The sequence below is a fragment of the Pinus tabuliformis genome, chromosome 9, assembly GCF_031772625.1.
Source record: "Pinus tabuliformis cultivar Carrire ecotype Pingquan chromosome 9, CPIR1, whole genome shotgun sequence".
Lineage (NCBI taxonomy): Eukaryota > Viridiplantae > Streptophyta > Pinopsida > Pinales > Pinaceae > Pinus > Pinus tabuliformis.
The window spans coordinates 1,569,407,153-1,569,419,962 of record NC_142307.1 but is presented as its reverse complement, the minus strand read 5'-3'; the positions used below and the strand labels follow the sequence as shown (position 1 = coordinate 1,569,419,962).

Sequence of the window (12,810 nt, the reverse complement as noted above, 5' to 3'; positions counted from 1 at the left end):
TTTAAACACAATTCAATCTTTCAATTATCAAAAGCAATTATAGATAGAACAATAAATACAATGAACAATAAGAGACAAATAAGAGACACCAGATTTGGTCAAAGACTAGGGAAAAACCCCATAAGGGGGAAAACCCTTTCAAATTCTTCTTCTTATTAGATTGTCATAAAGTGTTCAACAAAGAGAGAGTACAATGTTCCAATTCATCAATCACAAGACTATCCAACAAAACCAACCATACAATATCCAAGAGATGAACCCAACAACAATATTGATCAAAATGAAAGTCCTAGGTCTGCGATCAACGATCAAGATCTGCGGTCAACTATCATCAAAAGCCTACGTCACAATCGCGTGGATCTAGCGACCATGCATGTCGCTGCAACTCTCCAACCACAGGGAGAAGCTTGTCTTGCGTGTGTCTAGAACCGAGATTTCCCTGTTCCAACCCTATGGCCCCAAACCAAAAACCCTAATTCACACATGTGAGCTCAGACCCAACAATCTTGGACTTGTACGAACCGACTTCAGACTTGTGCGAGCCAATCCAAAGAAGAGAGAAGAAGAAAATTCTTGATGATGATGTTCAAATGAGTTTCATTTGACTTGTATTTATAGGCTTCCAAGGGTGTCCAATTTCTCTTAAGGGATGGCCTGTCCTTTTGTGCACATTTGGGTTTCCATATTAAAAATATATTTTTCCTCAACTAAATTAAATTCTTCCAAGGGCTAGGAGTGGTCTAAATATACCCATTGAGGACATTTTGTATAACTTGAATGTAAATAGTAGTGTTGCGGGGGAGCGTGCTCCCTAAATTTTTTTTTCGCTCCTTGCCTTTTCGGGAGCGTTTTGCTTGTTTTGCAATTTTTTTTTTTTGTATTAATGTTCGAAATGCAATTTTTTTTGAAAGAAACAAATAATTTTTGAGTGGGGCAGCTTAATGATCAAGTCTAGGCCCTAGTATTGATATGCTATTCATGGAAATGTTAAATTCTTAAAGTAAAAGGATCCTTTTACTTAAATTTTTAACATTACCATGAAATGACTCAGCATGTTTGAGAGTGGTTCCAGCCTCATTGGATTTCATATGGAGAAAGTAGAATTTTAGATTTCATTCAAAATCTAGCAGAGTTATCAGTTTTTCAGGATTGGGGGATTGCAATGTTTCCATTGAATTTTGTCATGTATTAGGGTATGGAACTCGTATTTAATCAAGAGCACCAATCCCTCTATGTACCTTGATGTTAGTGACATTGGTTGTCGAACTCCTTTATCATGACCCTCCTAAAAATGTATGCATCACTCAAACAAAATCTTGACTTGACATGCTATGCTTTTTCTATCTTATGTTAATGCTTAGAGGGTGATATTAATGACAAAGATCCTGATTTTCCAACAAGACTAAAAAATTAGACATTTCTCGTGGTGGCAAGAGGCCCAAGCATAAGAAATAGATAATAGATTTACTTGTCTTTTCTAGTTTCTAGTAGCTTTTATAACTATTGACTCTTTCATATTTATTATGATATTTTTTTAAACAATATATGACAATTTAAGTTTGAAGTTGGAAATTATAATTCATTAGTAATGAATTATGAATATGATGCTTCATGAAAGTTGAAAGTTGTTTCATTTCATTTCATTTTATAACACTTCATCTCATGTTAGATATTTTTTGTTGTAATGATTACACTTAGCTTACAAGTACAACTTTGGTGATCAATGATGATAAATGTTATATATTGAATTTTGAAAGCTTGAAACTTTAAGATTGATGAATCATGAGACTCAATATGTTGTATGTTACTATGTTACTAACTTGTGGACGTGGTTGATGAAGATTATAACTTCTAGATGATTGTTGTTATATGGTTCAATCTATGTTTTTTTATGTTTTTTATATCTAATTCATTATTCTACATGTTTTTGTTGACATAGATGTATCAAAATATAAAAAATATAATATATATATATATATATATATATATATATATATATATATAAAACGCTCCGGGATTCGCTCCCAAACTGGGAGCTTTTGAAAATGTCATTCTCGCTCCCACTCCCAAGTAACACTGGTAAATAGGAAGGAAGTTCAACAATAGTTGGAGCTTTTGAACCCAACAAGCTCGAAGAGAAAACGAAATAAAATCTTGAAATTTTTGGGCTTCATGTGGAACTCGTTATCATGGGCCATGGAAGCTATAACAACAATGTCCATTGCTTTGGCAAATGGAGGAGGGAAGGTTGTCCGAAGGAGGGAATTTGTCCCTGAGCTACCAAATTAACAAGGCTCGATAAAATAATGTGGTTGTAGTAATGGTATGTGGTAGTGGCAATGGAAAAGGGCATTTGGAAAGTGAATGAAAGGTAAATGAGGAAGGAAATGGGTTGAAGTAAGACTAGTGACCATCAATTGAAGGGCTAATGCAGTGATGAAACATTGAATGAATGAAAGAACTAGTGTATTACAATCAATTGCTTTGAGGTAGGCTATATGGTTGATAAAGGTTATTTTACGACATTCAACCTATTGGATGAAAGAACTTATTTGATAATTCGCCACTTGGGAATGTACTTAAGGTAAAAAGAATTAGTTTATCTTAATTTAACCCAAAGTGTTTGCAAATAATAAGCTATAGACTAAAGTCTTCGAGGGCTAAGGGTGCCACTCATCAATACAAATGTGAAGAAGTTGATTTATGGCTGAATGTACTTTCCAAATCTGACAAGACTGGGATTTACCAAAAGTGAAGCAGATTCAAACCTTTACTTTAAGGTTGTGAAGAATGCACCTGTGATCCTATTATTATATGTTGATGACTTGTTTCTGACAGGTGCCAAGCCTCTTATCATTCAGTGCAAGAAGCAGTTGGCTTCCAAGTTCGATATGAAGGATCTTGGGTTGATGCACTATTACTTGGGATTAGAAGTATGGAAAAAACCTGGAGAAGTCTTCCTTGGTCAATGAAAGTATGTGTTAAAGATCTTTTAGAGTTTTTGAATGATGGATTGCAAATCCATGGCGGCTCCCATGGTGAGTAACCTAAAGAGGTTAAGAGGCTCCGACTCCGGTTTGGTAGATCCATCTATTTACAGGTGGTTGATTCGTATGTTGATGTATTTGGTTAACACTAGGTCGAACATTTGCTTTGCTGTGAACACTTTGAGCCAGTTCTAGATAGAACCAAGACATGAGCATTGGATTGCGGCAAAGCACATGTTGAGATATTTGCATGGTGTAGTAAATTATATCTTGAAGTATGTTACAAATAGGGATGTACAACTTCAGGGATATATAGACGCAAATTGGGCAGGAAGTGTTAAGACAAGAAGAGTACCTCGGGAGTGTGCTTCAATTTGTGATCGCTATGATATCGTTGATGAGTAGGAAACAGAGGTTGATTGCACTCAGCACTGCTGAAGCAGAGTACATCACAACCAATGAGGCTTGTACTGAAGCAGTATGGCTCCGGAAGTTGTTTGAAGGACTATTCGGCCAAGAGTTGGAATCGACAATGATACATTGTGATAATCAAAGTTGTGTGACGCTTTCATAGAATATCGTGTTCCATGACAGGTTGAAGCATATTGAGATCAAGTACCACTACATATGTGACATTCTTCATAATTGCGATTGTTAGATCACTTGCTAACACAAAGGTTGAAGTTTCTAATGTGAGTCTTTGCCTTAATTGCATTATTTCACTGAAAAGAAGGTAACTTCTCCAAGGCTTTGTCAAGAATAGCATGTGGGTAAGCAACAACATTAGGAAAATTGATAGGAGCATACAGATCATCCATTTCTACTTGACAATTATTTGATTCGAAAGGTAAACGGATATCAAGAATTGATTCGTCTATAAGATTTGCAAGTAGTCTACAAGAAGAAAGCTTGTTCAATCTCCTTCAATAAACCTTTTCAGGTTTTGGAATGAGATTAATCAAACTTGAATTTCTTCTTGTAGAATACCTTATAGAATTGTCAAAAAAGGAGTCGCTAGATGTTGAAATTTTGATGTTCTATGCTGTTACAATCACTTAAATCCATAATTTCTTTATGCTACAAGATAAGTTAAGTAATTGTAGATAGAACCTAAACCATATAAATCATATGCACAATGGAAGACAACCAAAAACTCAATGAGACATAGAGAAGTTAAGTCAATGACTAAGGCAAAACCCACAAGGGCAAAACCCAACCAGATTCTTCTATTAGAAATCAATTGTTCAGCAGAGATACAAAGTACAATGAGAGAATGAAGAAGTTCACCCCAATCTGAAGAATATCTTTGATAGCAGTAGTTGATGCAAACACTGAATCACTTTGGCTCCTCAAGATGTGCTCTTGCTCTTCAAGACTCTTTTTCACTATCTCTCTCTCTAGACACTCCAACTCCCTCTTTCTCAAGTTTGAATTCTCCTTTCACAAGCACAAGTAAGTGTATCAAGTGAGGATGAGAGGCGCAAATATATAGGAAGAGCAAGGAGGTCAAATTCATTAGGGAGTAACTCTTATTCCCTGAGGAGTTACATATGCAAAAATAAGAGTGTAACTTATGCCATAAAGGAGAGGAGTGTAACTTATGCATTTAGGAGAGAAGTGTAACTTATGCATTAAAGAGGTGTAAGGGGAATCTTTTTATGACGAGTCATTGAAGTGTGCAAGAGAGTGTAAGAGGTGTGTAACAACTTTAAAGAGAGAGAGGAATGAATCCGTAAAAGAGCAAGAGTAACATATGCATTAAAATTCCCTTAAATTTTATTCAAGGAAATTCATCCCATAGTTGCCAATTTTCAACACTCCGTCTCAGCTAGGGAGGAATTTCTTTCTAATGCAAGGATCTCTGCGATCTCTACTTTGGAACAATGATGTTGCAATCTAATCAAGAAGAATCATCATAGAGGAGATATATCCATCGCCCTATACACACTTGGGGGATCCACTTGTTAACACATGACAAGGATCTCGCACATCCAAGGCCTCATCACTGCTTGGGGGGATTCACTTGTCAACACATGACCAACATCTCAGACATCCAAGGCTCATCACTGCTTGGGAGGATCCACTCGTCAACGCATGACAAGGTTCTCGCTCATCTAAGGCTCATCACTGCTTGAGAGGATCCACTTGTTAACACATGACAAGGATCTTGCTCATCCAAGGCTCGTCACTGCTTTGGGTGATCCACTTGTCAACACATGACAAGGATCTCGCACATCCAAGGCTTATCATCCATGACTACCCTCTCTAGGAAGGATCACATATGTCAGTCTTGTTGTTTATGGCATGGTGAGGAGATCTATTTTGGACATAAGCAGTTGTGTTTGCAGCTTCTCCCCATAGAAACTTTGGCAATTTCTGATCATGCAACATAACTTTGACCATTTCCATGATAGTTCTATTCTCTCTCTTTGCCACACCATTTTGTTCTGGGTTATATGGTACAATGGTCTCTTTTTTAATTCCAACTTCTTTGCAGAAGTCAATGAAATCACTAGAAGTGAACTCTCCTCCATTGTCAGATCTGAAAATTTTGATCTGTTTTCTAGTTTGTTTGTCTACTAGAGTTTTGTATTCATTGAACATGTTAAAAACTTGACTTTTATTTTTCAGAAAATAAATCCATGTTTTGCGAGAAATTTCATCCACAAAGATAATATAATACAAGTAACCACCGAAAGAAGTTATAGGCATTGGTCCACATAAATCAGAATGTACAAGATGCAATACCTGACTGGTTCTATTTTTGCTTGAAGGGAATGGTCCCTTCACTTGCTTTCCACTTGCGCATCCTTGTTAAACACCATCATGATCAGATCTGATTTCTGACATTCTAGAATCTAGAAACCATCTTTCTCACATGAGGTAATGCTTTGTAGTGGAAGTGAGCGAACCTTCGATGCCAAAGTTCACTTTGATGATTGATTTCATGGATTAGTGCATGAATAGGTCTTCCATTGATTTTTTATAGGCCTTCACATCTAGATCCTAGAGTGAGGCCATCTCTCATGTTGGATCTCGATGGCCAAGTGAGAACTTTACCATTTATGAAAGCAACTCTCATTCCTTTATCTTCTAAAGATGATATGGACGCAAGATTCTTCTTTAAACCAGGTACATATAAAACTTCTTGACGAGTCATAGTTTTACCTTGATATATGTTAAAATTGGCAACTAGGGCCAAACTCCATGTGGGTCATCTTATTAATGGAAGCTGATATTTTTCTCAGATCCCTCTCATCGAGAGGTGTAGGATTGATCTAAAGATCATCCCATTCCGATAATTATTCATGGAGATATGAATCTATTTGTGTTATGGAACAATTCATCAAGGTCGGCTAGCAACCAAATAAACCCCACTTGCGCTCAACATTTTAGTATAAATAGAGGTGGCCTTCAAGTCATTTCAACACACTTGGGATTTCTTCCTCTCTCTACTTGTCTTTGGGTTTTAGTAGGAGGAGAGATCCTAAGGAATAATGTTGCCCTGATCCAGAGGGCAGAAAGCCGGAACTGCCGGAAAAGCCGGAACTGCCGGAAAAGCCGGAAAAGCCGGAATTGATGGAAAAGCCGGAACTGCCGGAAATGCTAGAAAAGCTAGAATTGCCAGAAAAGCCGGAAAAGCCGGAACTGCCGGAAAAGCTGGAAAAGCCGAAACTGCTGGAAAAGCCAGAAAAGCCGGAACTGCTAGAAAAGCCTGAAATGCTGGAACTGCTAGAAAAGCCGGAAAAGCCGGAAAAGTTAGAACTGCTGGAAAAGCTGGAAAAGGTTGAACTACTGGAAAAGTCGGAACTGCTGAAAAAGCCGGAACTGCCGGGACTGCTGGAACTGCCGGGAACAACTGGAACTGCAGGAATTGTCGGGAACAGCCAGAACTGCCAGAATTGTCGGGAACTTCCGAAATAGCCGAAGCATCTGTCTCCGAAGGAGAGCAGCATGCAAAGGACAACTAACTAACATTGGGACAATTGTATGGTATTTAGCAGCAAATACACCAAGCATGCAATGTTACAACTAGCATGAAAGGGACAACTAGCATGCAACAAGAAGCATCCTAAGGGACAACAAGCATGCTAAGGACAACAAGCATGCTAGGGACAACAAGCAAGCAAGGGACAATAAGGAAGCAAGGTGCAACGAACACATAGGTCAGGATAGCAACATGGTGCAGCAATGACACATAATGCAGTACAATGATGGGTACAATCATGATTAATGAAGTGTGATGAGATGCAACATAGTGATGATGGGTGCAGCATGGTGCAGCGCGGTGAGGTGTAGCATGATGACGAAATGCAACACAATGATAGGTGAAGGAGTCACCTTGGAGACATAGTTGAAGCAGCATGTCTTCAACTGATCTCATGTATCATCTTCTTAGAGATGATCTATGCTCTTATCTAGATAAGTCAAAGTGTTGACTTCTGTTGTAAATGTACTCTCTCTCTCTCTCTCTGCTGCACTATTGAAGAACATATAAGAAGAATTGATCAAGGGTTTCCCCACATTGGGGTTTGTCCCTGGCTAGCGCCACATCTTGTGTCCTCTTGTCTTGGTTTGACTTCTGTGATTTATGTTTATGTTCTATCTGCAGTTTACTTTAATGCTGATGTGATTGCTAATCTGGAAAAGATATGGAGCTAACTGTGAAAATTGAAATAAATTTCTCTAAGCATAGAGCATACCTAAAATTAACATGGTATCAGAGTTGAGGTGAAGACAATGCCTAAGCAAGAGTGAAAGAGCAATCACCGAAGACAGTTGGGAAAGGACAAAAGGATCAGTGGATTCCTCATCCCTCTTCAAATTCACCAAGGGTGAAGTCGAAGCAGAGAATATTATCAGAATGGCGCAGCGGAATATGGCCTACCTAAAGATCACTTCATTGGAAGACCGAATCTCAGGGTGGAAGGAAAGGTAGATAACTAGTTCGACCATTATGCAAAGGAGTGTCTGAATGGCAGGGACACATCACTTGATGATGATAACAATCATTTCAGGGACATCTTCAATGATCAAAGGAATGACAGGTAATGCAGGTCATCAAGGAAATGACCGGCTCTTTAGAGAAAGCAAGGAACCCCAGGTATGAAGAATCAAATGTTGCTTCTGATAAGATAAAGAAGCGTTATATTGTATTGGCCCTCTCCTTCAGATTCTTTGGGAATCTGGCTTATTGATCGTAGTGATTCAAGGCACCTCATCGGATAGAAGGGTGCTCTCTCGAATTTGGTAGAGACGGAAACAACTGTGGGATTATACTTGGAGTCGATCCACCTATCTCGAAAAGGGTGTAGGGAATGTTACCCCTCAATTGAATGAGCGTAACTCTATTCATTTACAAGAATCTGTTTTATGTACCTAATCGCAAGAAGAACCTGGTGTCCATCTCGGAAATGGAAGTCAAAGGTTTTAGGGTGGCATTCATCGATGGAAAGGTAAGTGTTAAAAAGTCGAATTTTCATAGATGCTTTTTCTCATGGGTTCAGGGTTGGCAATTTGTATCAACTTGCAGGATGGTCCATTGGGGATCATGTCAATTGACATATCGCATCTATAACATCAGAGGTCTACCTATGGGGCCTTACCTGATGTGAGTCAGATGGTGATAGGGATGCCTGAATTCAAGAAGAGCATGAAGGTACATGTCTGAGATGTATCGAAGGAAAATCTTATTAGTGGACCATTCCCCTCATGCAGCAAGTCCACAAGTTTGGAACAACCTGAGGAGTTTGAGATTCATGATCGGGAATCTCATGTATACAGGTGGAAGAAAGCCCTCTATGGCTTGAAGCAAAACACCCCAAGCGTAGTATGAGAGGATTGATAGCTGTCTGATGAAGCTGAGATTCACTAGGAGTGAAACCGATCCAAACCATTACCTGAAGGTTGTGGATGATAGACCTCTCATACCGACACCTTATGAGGACGACCATGATTCCAAACCAATAGAGACGGAATCTGCAAAGTTTGCTCATCTATATACCATGTAAAGGTGAATATATAAAAATGGCACCAAGTGCAATACATATCATCGACAAAATACATGAGCAATGAGGCTTTAAATGACCTATAAATTCCAAAAACAATGCTACAAGCTATGGGGCCATTGGCCTACTACAAGACGACAAGTCTACTGGTACATATCAGTGATCAACATGATCATTCCTCATCATGATCAAACTACTGGACATGGGATCATCAATAGGAGCTACGTAAACATCATCTGGATCAGAGTTTGAGGATGCCTCATCCTCATCTGCAACCTCACTAGTAGCACTAATGGCAATAAAACTAGACATCCAATAGACATCCAATAGCTCTTTTTGCGTACTAGGGTTTACAAACCCTAGACATCCAAGTGTCCAAAACTCTCGAATCGTAACGCCCTTTTATACAAGAGATGAAATCCATCATTGTCATGACTCATCAATCAATCAAGAAAATTCTGTCCAATAATTTGGCTCTACCAAACTAACTAGTTTGACTTCTTAAAAACATTGTAGCAATAGAAACAACAGATTTCATCAAAATGGAACTCAAAAGACAGGATTTCCATTTTAAGGCTCTTTTATGCCTTACGTATACTAACCCATAAATCAATTAGATGACTCCTGAGGATGTTAATTTCTACTTTGTACCATTGTGATTATTTATGCTTCACTTGAATTCATTCTACCTCAAATAATTTTAATACTTTTATTCTTGTGAAAGTTATTAAACCATTAAAAACACCATGCAAGGAAAAAAGAGCACTTGGCATTTCAAGCTCTAGAAAGATAGGATTTATGTTGCCTTCAAGTTTTCCTTGGGATAAGTTCTGCCAAAATTCCCTACAACAAAAAGTTACGACAAGAGGACACAAGATGACACAAGATGTAGATAGAACATAAAAAAGTATGGAGCTAACATATTCTATCTATAGAAAGGGACAACAAGAGATAGTTTTGCTGTAAATGAGATATTTCAGCAGCAAAAGGGAAGAGTCATTTGAACAAAAAATATGAAGCTAAAATATGGAATTTATGGTTTATGTTCTATCTATAGAAAGGGACAACAAGAGATAGTTTCGCTGTAAATGAGATATTTCAGTAGCAAAAGGAAAGAGAAATTTCAACAAAAAATGAGCAGTAAGTAGAAGGAACAACAAGAGATATTTCAGTAGAAAGAGAGCTGTAAATGGAACAGACAACAAGGTATATTTTAGCAGAAAGAGAGCTGTGAGCGAATAACAAGCTATTTTTCATTAAAAAGAGAGCCGCAAATGGAGCAAACAACAAGATATATTTCAGCAGAAAAAGAGTTGCAAATGGAGTGGACAAAATGATATATTTATGTAGAAAGAGAGTTGCAAATGGAGCAAACAACAAGAGATATTCCAACACAGAGAGTTGGAAATGGCGCTGACAGCAAGAGATGTTCGAACGGAAAGAGAGTTGGAATGAAGCTTGTCTTCACCAAAGCTCTGATACCATGTTGAAATTCTGATGTTCTATGTTGTTACAATCACTTAAAACCAGAACTTCTTTATGTTGCAAAATAGATTAAGTAATTGTAGATAGAACATAAACCATATAAACCATATGCACAATGGAAGACAACCAAGAACTCAATGAGACAGAGAAGTTAGGTCAATGACCATGGAAAAACCCACAAGGGGAAAACCCAACCAAATTCTTCTTCCATTAGAAATCAATTGATTAGCAGAGATACAAAGTACAATGGGAGAATGAAGAAGTTCACCCAAATATGAAGAATATCTCTAATAGCAGTAGTTGATGCAAACATTGAATCACTTTGGCTCTCCAAGATCTACTCTTGCTCTTCAAGAGTCTCTCTCTGTTAAAATTGGCAACTAGGACCAAACTCCATGTGGATCACCTTAATTATGGCTTCTGATATTTTTCCTAGATTTCTCTCATCGAGAGGTGTAAGACTGATCTAAAGATCATTCGATTTCGATAAGTATTTATGGAGATATGAATTTATTTTGATTATGGACAAATTGTCAAGGTCGGCCAGCAAACTTATGTAGGCTCAGAAGACCAACAGTCACGTCTATTCAATCTCAACGTTTGCATATAAATACAAGGATCATTCTTCTCATTTGAACAATTCAATTCACTCATCTTCTCTCTCTCTCTCTCTCCTACGCATAAAAGGAGCCTCTCTCTCTCTCTCACACGTGTCGCTGAAAGGAAGACGTCCTAGGGCAAGGAAGTCGCAGAAGGGATGCTAGGGTAGCAGGTCATCTCTTTGACTAACGTTGACCAAACATTGACCTTCTAGAAGTGCGGATTGGGTGTGGTTGCCTCTCTTAGGCAGACCGCAATTCTTGGCACAAAAACCGAGGTGATCTAACCTCTGGTTTGATCGGTGTTGACTGCCCTAGTTTAGGGCTGCAGTTGACTTCAGAAAATTGCAAATTGAGTGTACTTTTGGGGCTGTTGAAGGGCTGTTTCTTCAGGCTATTCAAGGACAAGTTGATTGGAAATTGACCAAGCATTTTAGAGGTCAATTTCAGCTAGTTTGACCAAGTTTGACTTTGCTAATCTAGGGTTTGCTGCTGCTGATATAAAATTACAGAATTCAGATTTTGTACTATTTCTCTCTACTGAAGTATTGAAGATAAAAGAAAATTTGATCAAAGGGTTTCCCCGCATTGGGGTTTGTCCCTGGCTAGCCACCACATCTTGTGTCTCTTGTCTTGGCTTGTTTTCTGTTGATCATTTAATGTTCTATCTGCACTATACTTAATGTATATGTGATTGCTAATCTGTGGCTAATAAGAAGAAAATTAAGTAAGTTGCTCTAGGCATAGAACATACCATAACTTAACATGGTATCAGAGCTGAGGTGAAGACAAAGCCCAAGCAAGAGCAAGAGCAAGAGCAATCACCAAAGAGAAGGTTGGCAAGGCTATCTTAAAGAAATCATGGGGTCCTCAACACACTTCCCTGCTGAAGACAAACTCTGTTAGAAGTCTGACTATCACGGATGGAAGATGTCTCTCGATCTAACATTAGAAGAGCAGGAAGCGTTGGACCATGTGAGAGGCGGGATTGTTGAGCCTCCATCAAATGCATCTGCTGCCGCTAGGAACAAATGGACCAAGGGAGAAGTCAAAGCAAGGAAGATCATCCGGGACTCTATCGACAAGCGCTTGGTGGCCTATGTTTCTGAGCTGAACACCTCCAAGGAAATCTACGATAGACTGGTGAGTTTATTTAAAGTTAATGATGAAAATCAAGTCTTGTTTCTTAGAAATATGCTGAAAGAAGTTAAGAAGGGCAGAGATGAGAGTATGCAAGCATATTTCTTAAGGATCATCGAGATCAAGAATGATCTCCTATCTATTGGGGAAGTAATTCCTGACAGGGAAATGACACTCACAACTCCTGGAGGACTGCCATCTGAATGGTATATACTCAGGACTACTCTTCTCAACAATAACGTAATTCCTGGATTTGAAGAATTAATGGCCAAATGCATTCAAGAAGAAATGAGGATGGAAGAGCAAGAAATGCCCATACTTAAAGGTCATCCCTTTGCCTTTTCTTCTCATACTAAAAGAAGAAACAATTCTGGGGCTAAATTCAAAGGAAAGGCTGGACCAAAGGGTGGAAGAAAAGGAAGATGTTACAATTGCAATAAAATGGGTCACTATGCAAGGGAGTACCCTGATAAGAGGGACTCACACGGGGACGATGATCAAAATCCCTCTCAAGGCAATCAAAGGAATGGCAGAGGTAAAAGAAGTGCTGGAAATCAAGGAAGAGGACAAGCATTCAAGAAGGCAAAAAAT

General features: G+C 38.5%; 1 protein-coding gene across 2 annotated transcripts in view; it reads left to right on the top strand.

Moving 5' to 3' along the window:
* The window catches only part of LOC149154629 (exocyst complex component SEC3A-like), a 283,578-nt gene that overhangs the window by 219,996 nt on the left and 50,772 nt on the right, over nt 1-12,810 (top strand). The gene's annotated exons all lie outside the window — the stretch shown is intronic.